Below are 14,231 nucleotides of genomic sequence, written 5' to 3'. Positions count from 1 at the left end.
GTCTTGTTAAAGGAAGAGGTGATGCAACAGAGTGCTAAACATGATCTTGTCTCAACTTTTCTGAAAACTGTGGCTGGCATCAAATTTTACATTGTGACAACCTGGATCGCAGCACCAGGATAGTTGCACCTTAAAACACACCCCAGATACACCCACAGACACACCCATCCACGATTCACTCACCCATTCGTTCGCAGTTCGCGCTTCCATTCAATTCACTCCCATATCCGTCACTCTATGGAGAGCAAGAGAGGAGAGTGTGGGAGACGTAACGAGCAGCACGCTCAGCGCGGTTCAAAACTTAAGTAAGGCCGTTTAATCCCTTCTGGACGTTTCAACCTCCGCTGTCTGTTCATCCTCTGGTACACGATCTCCGCCAACGCTTTTCACACCCGGATCGCTTCCATCCACTTCTCAAAATCAGCTGTTCACTGAAACCGGTCACTCTTCCTCAAACCAGCAGCCAAAACCCGGACTGGACTTCCCCGTTTGACTGGACTGGACAGACTGACTGACTAACTTCAGTGAGTGAACTAAGTACTTTTTTTTTTTTCTTCCTTTCAGTTTGCTTGAAGGTTTTTTTTCTTTCTGCCCTGTTCCTGTTCAGAACTGACTGTTATAACTTGGAACTGAACTGAATTGAACTGAACTTTATTTATTAACTGAGTCGGGTTTTTTTTGTGGAGCTGAGGAAAACCCGGAGTGGAATTTTAAGTTGATTGCCTTGAGTTGTCTGTGGACTGGATCGGGATTTTGTGGGTGTCTTGTAAATATTGGTCATTGTGGTTCTTGCATTGTTTTGTGGGGTTTTTGGGGATCTTGTACAGCACTTACAATACATTTTCACTGTTTTTTTGCAACATATACTGTGTTGGGTTGTGTGTTTTTTGGTGTCTCATTCAATGTGCAGGGTGTAATATTCTATGTATGTACATCCTTTGTGCGGTTTGCTTTAAACCCATTTAAAGAAAAACCAAACTCACCAACTAAAATATACCTGACTTACTACTCTTAAATGCCAGGAGAGAGACCTGGCTGGCACCCCTCATAATAATAACAACCATAACTCAAAAAGAAGAAGAAGATATAATTTTCAATGAAATTTCTCAGTTTTAACATTTGATATGCTGTCTTTGTGCTATTTTTGAATGCAAATCATCACATTTTGTTATAATTTACATTTTGCACATTGTCCCAACTTTTTTGGAAATGGAGTTGGACCAGTGTGGATAACCACAGATATATTCATGTAGATATCAACGTGGTGGCTGCAACACTCCAATAAACAGCAGTGATGCAGCCACCATATTGGTGGCTTAGTCTTACCAAAAATAAACTAAAAAAAACAATAAAATGAAAATGATATGAGTAATTAGTGTTAAGGGTTACGACTCACTTTCCTCAGATCATGTCTGACATAGCAGGGGGGAGAGAGCAAGGATGCCACTCTGTGTCAAAAAGTCACAGGGACATAAGAGCTCAGATGAAAAAACATTTTTCAAATGGTCTTCAGCTTACGCTTATTTAAGTAATACGATGGGTTAATTAGCTAGCTAGTTCATCCATCCATTGTCTATACCCGACTAGCCCTTTTCAGGGTTGTGGGGGGGGGGCTGGAGCCTATCCCAGCTGTCAGCGGGCGAGAGGCGGGGTACACCCTGAACCAGTTGCCAGTCGATGCAGAGCAACATATATAGACAGACAACCATTCATGCTCACACACACCTATGGACAATTTTAGAGACACCAATTAACCTAATGAGCATGTTTTTGGTCTGTGGGAGGAAGCCGGAGTGCCCGGAGAGAACCCACACATGCACGGGAAGAACATGCAAACTTCACACAGAGAGGCCCGACCCAGGGATTGAACCAACAACCTTCTTGCTCTGAGGCACGCGCACTACCTGCCAAACTACGTTATGTCCAAGAGGAAAAGAGAGGAGACATTTCAAGCAGTTCCATACTGTACTGTAAGTCAATAACTTTTGCATCATATAATCCACCAAGATGCAATGATCTTACGCTGTTTGCAAACCTTAGGCTATTTTAGCTAGATAGGCTATTTGACTTAGCTAATCAACCATCTAATCTATTACATTCTGATTTTACACTATATGCTAATTACATTTATTGCCTAATGAACAATAACGGTCTTCCTGCACATGCTGTAAGCTGTTGCTTGGCCTTATCGTTAATTGTGCATATTATGTCCTGGGCTAAAATGTCATCATCATTTTGCACCAGAATCTGCAGCAGGCAGTTTCAACAGCTGGTGCTGATGGAAAGCAGGAGAGCCAGAGCGTTTAGAGGTGAGATTTACATCCTCAAGAAGAAGTAATATAAACACTTTTATTGTGATAATTTACAAAGCTGGAGCTTTCAGGTAACCTTTTTTTATTGCTGCTGGTGTAAGATGTCAAGAACATAAAACATATTAAAGGATACTCTCACTACAGCAGTTGTTAGTAAACCATTGTGACGATTAAACATAATAAAACAAATATATACATTATATATCACACTATGTTAAAGTGACTGGTTTATTGATTACTGATTACATTATATAATATATCACAGAAACACTGAGTTACAAGCATGCTTAGTGAAGTTTGCTTGACATGCTGCTAGCCTGCAGAGATCAAAAATGCTGTCCAGGACAGTGGTGAAGTATTCAGATCCTATACTGAAGTAAGAGTAGCAATACCACACTGAAAATACTTCACTAATAGTAAAAGTGCTGCTTCAAAACTTAAGTAAAAGTTTGCAAGTATTGTCAACAAAATGTACCTAAAGTACCAAAGTTTAAGTACTAATTTCTGCAGAGAACGGTCCCAGTCTGTGTTTTATTATTATACAGTACCTGATGTATTTGGAATGAATTACTGGAGCATTAAAGGTTTACAATGCAGGAACTGTCAGTTACTGTTTGTAAAAACAACAAAGTTGGCCCCTCTCTTATAAGCTGTTATTGTAACTAAGCTAACTGCCAGCACCCACCTGTCCAACAGAAAAGAGGCCGACACCACATTAGCCTTCATCTCCATCCTCTCTGTCAGTGCTGGCCAGTGGGTGAAAGCCAACCCCAGATTCACTCTCTCTTTGGAGAGAACTTTGTCCGCTTGGCATTTTCCCTCCTTGTATTTGGGTTTCTTTCAGCACCCTGTCGTTTGCACAGCTTCCTCTTGGATTTATGCTTCTTATGGTGTGTCACCTGGTCACACTTTCAATAAAATGCATGCTGTCAGGGCCCAAAGGCTGCAGCCCAGAAACCGGTGTTATGTTACTGTCCTGTGAGAACCACGCATCTGTCAAAAGTTTTTTTTATTATTATCATAAGAAGTAGTGGCATAGTCTCAAACCATAAAGTAACACTTAATGAGAAAAATAAAATAAAATTTGAAAATCAAGAAATTTGCAGATACATGGTTTTCACTGGACAGGAATGGACAGAAAAATTGTAATCTGAAAAGTAACTAGTAACTAAAGATAAGGTAAGACTTTATTGATCTCACTCCAGGAAATTTACTTGTTACAACAGCAGCGGGGGCAGTTTTGGGGTTCAGTATCTTGCCCAAGGATTCTTCGGCATGTAGACTGCTGAGGCCAGGGATCGTACCACCGCTCCTGATCGTTGGACGACTGCTCTACCTCTTGAGCCACAGCTGGCCGGGAGATATAAAATAAAGTCAACTACAGAAGCATGAGTCTAAATATGGCCTCATGAAGAATGGCCTGCATAGTTGTGCAGTAAAAAGTACAATATTTGCTTCTGTTGAGTAGAAGTAGAAAGTTGTCTTCAATGGAAACACTCAAGCAAACACGGAGTACCTTGAATATTGTACACTACCTCAAGTAACAGAAGTGTGCTTAATTACATTCCAAGACAGGCCGTGGAGTTATTTCAAAATAAGCTGGAGTGGTCATGTAATGATGTAATTAAAAAAACATGTTAACCAATGTATTCTATGGCTCCTTTATGTTTTTTTGTTTGTTTGTTTGTTTGTTTTGTAATTTCATAAGATAATGAATCTATATGACATCATACTTGTTTGTATGTATTCATTATTGATTTCATCTTTTCAGATGATTTGGTTAAAAAAATGTTGTTTCTTCAGCATTAGAACACAACTATAGTAGGTTCATCTGTCTTTGAACTCTCACCATTCCTGTGAAATCAGCCTAAAACAAGGCATGCCTGAAGTAAACGGAAAGCTTCTTCTTTCGTTCTTGAACTGTTTGGAGTACATGCATGGTTTTGCTCTCTTTCTGCGATTTATCTCCAGCAGTCAGAATCACTGTAAGTGCTGCTGGCTTTAAGTAATACAAGTTTAAACACATTGAAATAGAAGGGTTTGATTTCCCCTGAATATCATTTTGCAAATAGATGCCTGCAGATGAGTATGACTAGGCCTTTTACTGAGGCTGGAAATCACAATGGGACCACAGCATGATGAGTCCCAGTTCAATAAAAGTTGATAACAATACAACAGTAAATGAATATTTTACATATGTTTTTCTAATGGTATGTCTAGATGTAACAAAAACAAAACAAAACAACAAAAAAAAAACTATAACATGTATCTTTATGAATATCTATTATTTATATTCTCTCAGTCTATATTTATGCTATTATGCTTATGCTCATTTATATGCATTACATTTACATATTTATTACATTTGTAATTTCAAACCCTCTGTAATATCCTTATTTGCACGGAATTCCTTTATTTAGCTGTAAATTACCCACTGGAGGAGCATATCCTCGTTTTCAGAATTTCATTGGCTAGTGAAGGAAAATTATACTAATGTGCCCAATGGAAGTGAAGCAGGGACAATGGACCAAACAATGGACATTGACACAAAGAGACATTATTGCACTAGGGAAAGTTTTAGTATTCATTGTTAATGGTATTTTACTGTTGTTTCTAAAATCTTGTAATAAACAGAAGTAATTTGAGAAGAAAAGCGAGTGGTTCATGTCTTCATTCCTCCGGACAAATTGCTCTGTATTTTGCAGGAATCGAGTGACATCGAACCTAAGGTGTCAGTCCAAAGGTCAGCGTGTCACGGCCGTCTTGAGACATGTTGCCTATGTGTACATGCTCACTGGAGCTAATTTGAAATGATAAAACCGCTTTCCGTATATTATTCTAGTGTTCTGGACTAAATATTTTGCTGCATTGGATCGTCTAGATTTTTGTCAGTGTTCGAGAGCTATCGATTGTTTGACTTCATTGGTGAGTTGCTTCAGTCTTATAATCGGTTGCTTGTTTGTTGTTGACATTGATTGCACCTGCTGTTGTGATTGTGTCTTGAGATGGTTTGCAGAGTCTGGTTTGCAGAATCTTAGCTTTCCAACGATGTTGAGTATAAATTAGAGCATTTGCGACAGTAGACGGGCAGACCATTCAACACTAGCTGTAGAGTGCTGGAGGACACTTTTGCTTATTTACCTTCTTATTTTTTTCCATTCTGTAACAGGTCAACCTGTATGCATTTAAATGTCATCAGCATAGACGTGACAGAACTTTTATTCATGAATATAATAGGTGGAATAAAACCAGGGATTTTAACCTTGCTGCTTTAACATATTTGGATACATAATTTGCCACTAATGGTTACAGACTGGTAGTAAAGAGGAACATACCCTTATCTGTTTGATTCACTGTGCAGACAAAAATAACTCTAAAAGTATTAAAATGTGCTGCTCATCCTGACAAATCATTGAAAATGAGAAGATGTCAGTCTGTGTCTTGCTTTTCTGTTGATAAACCATAACAATAGGTGACTCTTTTTCTGTATGTCACTCACCATACCAGTGGTGCTAATACTGAACCATACCACTTAGACAGTAATTACACTCTGAACACGAGGTGAACAGAGCAGCAGAGACATTCCCACTCACTTCTCTACGGTTTCAGTCGACACACACACACACACACACACACACACACACACACACACACACACACACACACACACACACACACACACACACTCATACAGTACAAGACAGTACATCAGGCTTACAGTCTCAAGCTGCTGCGAGTTTGAATGAAGCATGCCTCCCTCAGATTAATTGTGGCCCACTTATTTTAATTAAAGTTTCTTTGTGTGTTTCCATGCTGGTAACGTGGGAGTAGGTGTTAAGTAATAGAAGTCTGTCCTTGTTCTTTCAATGTGGTTTAATCAAGACAGGCTGACAAGAGCTGGTTCAGTTAACCAACAGACTTGTTTTGGTTTGTTTTTCCATTTACCCCTCTAATATCGTGTCCACACTGTATATTCAGAAAGAAGTCCATCCATTTCAGAGCAACCAGAGAATCAAACAACCTGAGGACACCAGCTGACATACTGGCTGAAGAAAATGTAGCCTGGCTGCCTGTCTGAGTCCTTCCTGAACAGCTCAGGTGTGTCTGACATATCTGGATGGAAATGACCTGTCCGTATATAAGCAGCATGTAATATCACTGTCTGCCTGCCTCAGACAGGCTTGGCTTTTCACATGGTCAAGTTAAAGGTCTTGGGCGCCCCCTACCAGCACAACTCATCTATTGTCAGCTCACTTCTCTCATTTCCACCTCCATGAGTGATCTACAGCTCTACACTGTGGGCAGTGACCTGGAAGAAAGCCAATGAAGCCTTCAGTTACAGAAACCGTAATATCCACTAAGGTGTGAGCAGAACCTGGTTTAGTGCCTCGCCTCTTGTCATTTTAATCCATCTGGGCGTAGTTGGTTACTTTCAAAATATAGTTTAACAAGGCTTGTCTGTCTTTTTTATCACCATGAATACATTTATTAAATATTCAATATTAATCATGTAAGCCTTTCTTGTTTTACATTTACATTGTTGCTCTTGGGGGATTTGTGTATTAAGCCATGCAAACAAATCCCTTTGATTCAAGTGTTTTCCCAAAATAGCAAAATTAACTGAACTCTCCTCAATTACAGAGTGTCTGATCATTAAAGTTACAGACTTTGGCAATAGCATAGTGGTAATTTAGCACTGTCAACTACAGAGGGTCTCAAATACTGTATATTTACTTTTGACCCTTTAAAGCAAAGCAATATCTATTTGCAACCTCATAGTGCAGGTTACTTAATGTCTGTAAGTCGTGACCAGAATCATGTTTATTTTCCAGATTATTAAGTATTTAGTCACCTGAAGACATAAATTCATAATTTAGTTGTGTTTTAAATAAGTCTACATTAAACACATTGGTGCCATATTAATGTACTTAAGGTTGGGTGACACCAACTGAAAACTATCCATGCAAATGCAGTAATCAATGGATTAATGTAGCGTTCTGTTTTTAAACTGTGGCATACTGCATCATTCATTTCATCCAACTTTGAGAACCTACCGCAACGAGGTGCCAATTGTGGCATGCAGCGGCTAATCTTTTCACTCAGGGACCAATGGAATTACCTCAGGTGGTCCGTTCTGTTGAAGATCATGAAGAAATAACAAGGATTTTCTTTTTTTTTTTTAAACAATAACCGAAAATAATAGGAAATTTGAGAGTTGAGAAGATATAAAATTTTCTTTGTGCTAAGAAATGGATATTCAAGCTTTTCACCATCCATGTATTCATTAAAGAACAGTCTGCAAAGATGGATGCAATATTGTGTTTTTTATATTTCTGTTCCATCTGGTTGTCTTGTATGTTTTCAGAAGCTGTGGTGATCGTTTAGTCCAATGTAATGTATGTATGTAATTGTATGTAATGTAAAACTGGAAACTACCTCACACACACCACCCTGATGTCAGCACCCCCCCCCCCCCAAAAAATAAAATAAAATAAAATAAAAATAAAGAAATGGTTATTGCAGCAAATTATTGTTTCGTAAGAAATAAAAACAATGACTGGCTTCCATTCACACTGAGTTATTTTACTACTGGTAGTCATCACTGTCTCATATTGTGTCTTTATTTACTGCTGCAACATTAACAATACTGTTTAACTATTCAATTGCTTTATTTGGTTTAAGTTAATATTGCTGCTGATAAAGTTACAGCCATCCTATCACATGAAATTTTTTCCCAACCAATTTTATCACTCATAACCTCCACAGTGAAAGTATTAGTGTCACATTGTTAGTTATTCTTAGGTTCATTAACTACTCTTAGCCTCTCTGCTCCACTGTGGCTTCAGAAGGCATACAGATGATTCACTGACCCATACTCATTCACTTCTCTCTGAGCACACTACTGTATCTGCTAAACTGCGTGGGTTGGTTCAGGACCTTAACCTTTCTTTCTTCATTAATAAGACCCACTGCACACAGCTGTGCACAGTTTAAGTACAACTTTTATTAATACTGGAATCATCACAGTGCGTTTTGTTACATTAGCAGTGACTAAAATGAACAAAAAACGGGTCAATTTTACAAAAAGGAAGACAGAAAAGAAAACCTTATCTTCAGCGACAGAGGCGGAACAATCTTAGAAATCAGTTCACAATAAATTAAAGAAGGAGAGCAGAAGAGGGGACAGAAAGAAGAAAGACAAGACCACAATGCCTGCAGGGCTACTTGGGGAGGGAAGAGAGGAGCAAAAATCTGTTTGTACAGAAAGATGAAGCAGATGTTGACTGTCACAAAGTGTCCCCATAGATGTGATGGCGACGCCTCAATGGTGAGTTGAAGAGAGATTTCATTGTAGAGTTCATCTGTAGAGGATGAAGAAGAGAAAGAGAGCGAGCGAGCCAGAGACACTACTGAGAACTGGAGTACTGACAGTAAGACATTCAGTTTAGTTACAGTGGCAGTGGCACCAGGAGGCCACTCTGTTCTGCATGGCTGTATGACACAAAGTTACAACGCGTTTCATCATGATCCTCTGGAGGACTTCAGTGGACCATCATCTAGCTTCAGAGCATCTACCTTAGTCATGTTTGCTTCTGACGAGAGTGTAAGTGTGTATTGATGTGTATTGGGTTTCTCCAGTATTAGACAGCAGGAAGGATTGACAGACTGTGAGTGGGAGGTAGGAGGCAGGAACAGTAGGGGTCTTAACCACATGTCCTTGTGCAACACACACATGCACACATACATAAAGTACACATTCAATATAACCTGGGCAGATGGCTAAAGGAGTGGGTTGTGCATATAGCAAATTCACAGTACTTCTTTTGGTTTGATCAGAAATACAGCATAGTCTGTCCTTCAACGGCCAGCACGGGGTTCTTCTTATCTGACTCAAGCTAATAGACAACCTCAGCATGTTCTTTTCAATTTCTTGAAATCTAATTTTAAAGTTCTGACATGTAATTTCATTTCTCTAAATCTAAATTAGGACATATAGTTATATTTAAAGTGAACTGAAGGATGCATTCCAAATACAAATAAGGCTGATGTCCACACAATTTCCACATAGATTTCTAATGTTGTTTCGTGCTGCGAGCAAATGCTCACAGTGGAAGTCTGCCAATTTCTTAGAAATCTGAGTAACCAGGGAAACTCGGCTGAGGTGCAGACAGTCAACAAGTTTACTGGCTGGGAGAAGTTAGAAGTTGGACAAGCCTGAATGTTTTGTGGTCATCAACCAGCAAAAAGCAGCCTGAGTTTCAGTTTAACCTTACTTTCAATTCCATTACATCACATCTTACTACAGCAAAATGACAAGATGTAGACTGCGGTGGCTCAAACCTTCCTTGATCTCTATACCACTTATTGTAAAAGTCTACAAAAGGGATATCTCAAACAGTGGTTGGAGAGTGGCTGGCAGTAATGTGAATCTTTATTGGCTTGCAAGGAATGTTATGGCACATATGCAGATATGGATTATTATCACCGCCTGAGCACTGCCAGCGTGGAGTACTAGGACCGTATCCCCAAAGCAAGCAGAGAACAGTGGAATCAAAATCAGAAGTTCTTTGGTGCCTTAAGGCCTTTTTGCAACTGTGAAAAGTGAGTTGGAAATGTATAATTTGACATTTTAAGACTTTGACACTATTATGTCTATTATTGTTTTTAACTTCTTCCTAAGGCTATGTAACTTTTGAAGAATGGATTTTTCTTCTTTCAAATGAAAACTTAAATTCACGGCTAAATTCACAGATAAAACATTGAACACTGTTGTACTGAGCCCTTGCTCAGTTCAACACACCCAGGGGTTCTGGCCACAGCCTTGCAGTCATTTTCTTGGCTTTTCAGTTGTGCCAATATTAACATTAAATCTTAGCATTTACCACTGTAATTGTGACTTGTGGCCGCAGAGGCAGCTGTTCAACAACAGTTGTCTCGTCTCCCTTTGAGTGGATTTTTACTTTAGCCAGTTTAGCTCAATTTTATGGGAGTGCCAATACCCTTTATTGATTAAGATACAATGTTTGGTGGTCTTACCACCCCTGTGCTTTACACAGCAGCAGATTTCTTGTGATGGCAATGTGGGTAAAAAGTTCTACTGCAAGCACTTGAATCTTGTAGGTTTCAAAATCTCACCAAGAAACCATTAAAGTAATATGAGGTGCCTGAGAGATGATGCCAAAAAGATGTCTTAAGAAGCCTGATCAAAATTAATTAAAATATAATCTACACTGAGATGGAGCATCAGACCTCCAGCTGCTTGCCTTCAAACCACCTCATGTTAATGTGTACAGCAGGGAGAATTTTACCCAAGCTTATGCCTCCAGCCCTTCTTTGAACAACACACCCAGGAGCCATAATGGTACCACCCGTTAGCCATTACCACACACACCCACATTTGAAACACAGCACACACGCATACTGACACTCAGTATACAGGCGCACACACTGAGAGAGGTCAGGAAGAAGGTGGAGGGGAGGTGGACAGAGAGAGAAACAGAGATGAGCTCATATTCACTGTGGACTGTGGTGAAAATAAAGACTTCATCAGAAATGGTTTTCATTAGCTTTGATGGGCTGCGAGGCACAAAGAGACTGCATACAGCCGATGGGACTCTCATCATGGTGAGTGTTGTTTTCTAACTTGTCAGCTAGACGGCATCCCTGGGTATACTGTGCTGATCAGTGGATGGAGGATGAGTCGAAGAGGAAGATGACAGAGAGGGAACAGAAGGGAGCAATACACAGGTGTTTTAAATCTGGAAACAGAGGAATATGTAAATTCTGTTTGCTTTCTCCATACTAGTTGGTCTAACACATGAGTGTTAAAACACAAATTCCATTGTTGATTAATTGGCGATTTTATACACCTTGAAGCTTTTCAGACAATGGTGCTACTGAGTGTTTACATGTCAGTACTGCTGTGGACCCACATCAAAAAACAAATCACCAACTAATCATTAAGTTTTCACTACACGTTAAAGGAATAGCTCAACATAATTGGCTTTTCAGCCAGAGTTATTTGTTTTCTTCCTACGGTCTTGTCACTGGGTGCCAGGCAACCTGCAGATACTCCAGGAAGTCATTACGCCTGGCCAAGAAATAATCCACCAAATTGCTCTCCATGAGACCACAACTTGCCGTTTTCACACTTTGGTCTTTGTGCAAATTAAACAAACAAGATGTACTGTAGCATGTTAATATGCAGAACTTTAGAGATGTTGGTAGGTGGATTATTTAACTTTGGATAAAGTCAGGCCAGCCGCAGCTAGCTGAAACATGTTTCCCTGTACTTCCCGCTCTTATGGTACTTTAAACTAAGCTAAGCGCAAACACATGAGAGCGGTGTCGATCTTCTCATCTAACTGTGCAAGAAAGCCAATAAGAGTTAAAAGGTCAAACAATTCCTTTAACACTTGACAGTCTATTTAAGCTCATAATAGTCATTGGTACATATTGTATCTAATACTCAACAGCACCAGAGTCTGGGAGGCTAGCTGTAAGCACAGAAACACAGTATTTTCTGAAGCAAGTCATTATTTCAGCTTTTAATCAAGTATGCATACTGTAACTACCTGTAACATGAAAGAAATGTACCATGTTCCATGTTGGTATTAATCTAGATGTTGTGCAGCTCACACGCTAGCCTTGCTAGACAACAAGACAGCTAATACCCAAAGAAATTCAAATGTAGAAGTGTCACTGAAAGTTTTCAACCTTTTAACTCAATCAGATTATGAAATCAATGTTAAATAAAATGTTACTTTTTACAGTGCTAGTTCCTTTTGGACATGCTGCAGTTAGGACTGTGTAGTTTCCTCATTTGTGGAAGAGGGAATTGTTACGTGTGTATCCAATGATGTGCATATGTGTGTGTTTATGTGTACGCACGCATGCCCGCACGCATGTAAATCTGGCTATGTGTCTAAGTATGTTCCTACAGAATGTCCTGTTTTCATTGTAGCTCCTGCTTTGCCCATGTGCCAGAAGGCCTACTTCTACCCACATACACACATACACTCATGGGCACATTGACACATCTGCAGCAGAGTCGTTATTTCAGCTTGTTCAGACAGTTAGTTTAGTACACAGTAAATTCAGCATGTTAAAAAAAGACATTATTGTTTAGTTACATAACTTTTTGTGCCGTTGACTGGGCATTTTAAAGGAAAATAGCAGTGTTGTATCTGCTTCTCACCTCACACTCATCCATCATCATTTGGGATTAAGCAGTGTTTGTCTACTCTGCAGGGCAATATAAACCTTTCAATCAAGCAATAACTTGCTGTAGATAACTGGCAGTGAATTCATTTGTTTCAGTTTGACTTAGAATTAATAAACATACAGCTCATACTCATTCAGACTGGCAGAGTTGGCTCTAGCAGTGTCCTTGGACGTACAGAAACATCAAATCATACCATCAGAGCCATACAATGTGCAATAGCTTTTAGCTGGGGAAAATAAGTAGAGTGATTAACAGTGATATTTTCCTTTAACATACCCACACTGGAACATCATTGTGAATGTACGCACATGCACACTATCTCTGTATTGCTTTCTTCCTGCTGACACTGGAAACTTCATTCCTTTGTACAAGAAGTTCCAGCATTGCAATCGCTCAAGCAAATCAAAAACGCACAGTCCCATGTCCCCCTTCATCTTGCAGTACATTCACTAGACGTGCGTATGTTCATGTACAGTGTGACCTCGACAGGCCTTACACAAACTCTTCAGATGAACTTTCTCACCCAAAATATGCTTTTTGGGGGGATGGAGTCTAAGCCCGCTGCTCTCCCCTTCCACCCTCTCACCCAGTCAGATCAGCTGATAGAACAAACAGCATCCACATGTGACAACACACATACAGTAGTCCCCCCCCCCCTACAAAAAAAAAGCATCCCCTTGCCGAAGCACTGTGTCAAAGTTCAACAAAACAGAAAGTGTGCTGGCAGGTGACAATGTTTCAAAATTGCAAATGTTCTCTCTACCTCTTTAAATTAAATCCTTCTTGTTTTAAACAGCCACAGATATGTTTAAAACAGTGCTCTATTCAGGAGAAAAACAAAAAGAAATAAGTCTACACAAAGAGCATGTAAGAGCTCACCGGCTATGTTCAGGTCACTGCTAGAAGAGCGTACAGACATGATGATGAAGAGTTCACTAGCCTACAGTTCAACAGCCAAACAAGGACACACTCACTCCCGGCCCACACATCCTACATCCATATGTTACACAGCTTAGTCGTTTGTGTTACAACTGGAGTTTTTTTCTTCTTTTACATTAATTAAAAGTAAGACTAAATATTCAAACAGTACTGCAGAATGAAAAAAATAAGAAAACTGAATATTCCATGTAATATTTTCTAACAAACCTTTATACCAAATCTGTGTGCCTGATTCTCATTTACAAGTACAGCACAGAGTAAATATTGTTTGAACAGGCAGTGAAATGCTCATTCCACATGTTTTCCTCTCTGTCAGTCGCCGACCTGCTTCTCTGCAATCAGCGAGCTCATCAAACGGGCTTCACCTTTTCCTCACGCCTTAATGTCCATACATAATCCTTTCACATAGCCATGTCCTGAGCTGAACCTGGTTATTTGTACTGAACTGATCTGAGCCATGATGGGGGAGTCTGGTGAATATTTTAGTTTAAATTGTAAAGGAGGAAGGTTTCAACTAGAGTGAATCTGGAGCAAGAAACTGTTGTTCAGCTATGTTCAAGGCATAACTTTGCTTTCTCATAATGCAAAAATATACAGTATTCATAGGTAAGAATATTTGCAGATAAACTGGTGTGCTGATATGTATTTGCACTTGAACATGAAGATTACTTCATAATATTCAACATTACGGACATTGGAAACACAGTCTCACAGCATTTAATGTAATGAGTACATTCATACCACTCAAACGCAGC

The sequence above is a fragment of the Chaetodon trifascialis genome, chromosome 1 (genome assembly GCF_039877785.1).
Source record: "Chaetodon trifascialis isolate fChaTrf1 chromosome 1, fChaTrf1.hap1, whole genome shotgun sequence".
Classification (NCBI taxonomy): domain Eukaryota; kingdom Metazoa; phylum Chordata; class Actinopteri; order Chaetodontiformes; family Chaetodontidae; genus Chaetodon; species Chaetodon trifascialis.
Note: the sequence above shows the minus strand (reverse complement) of the source record.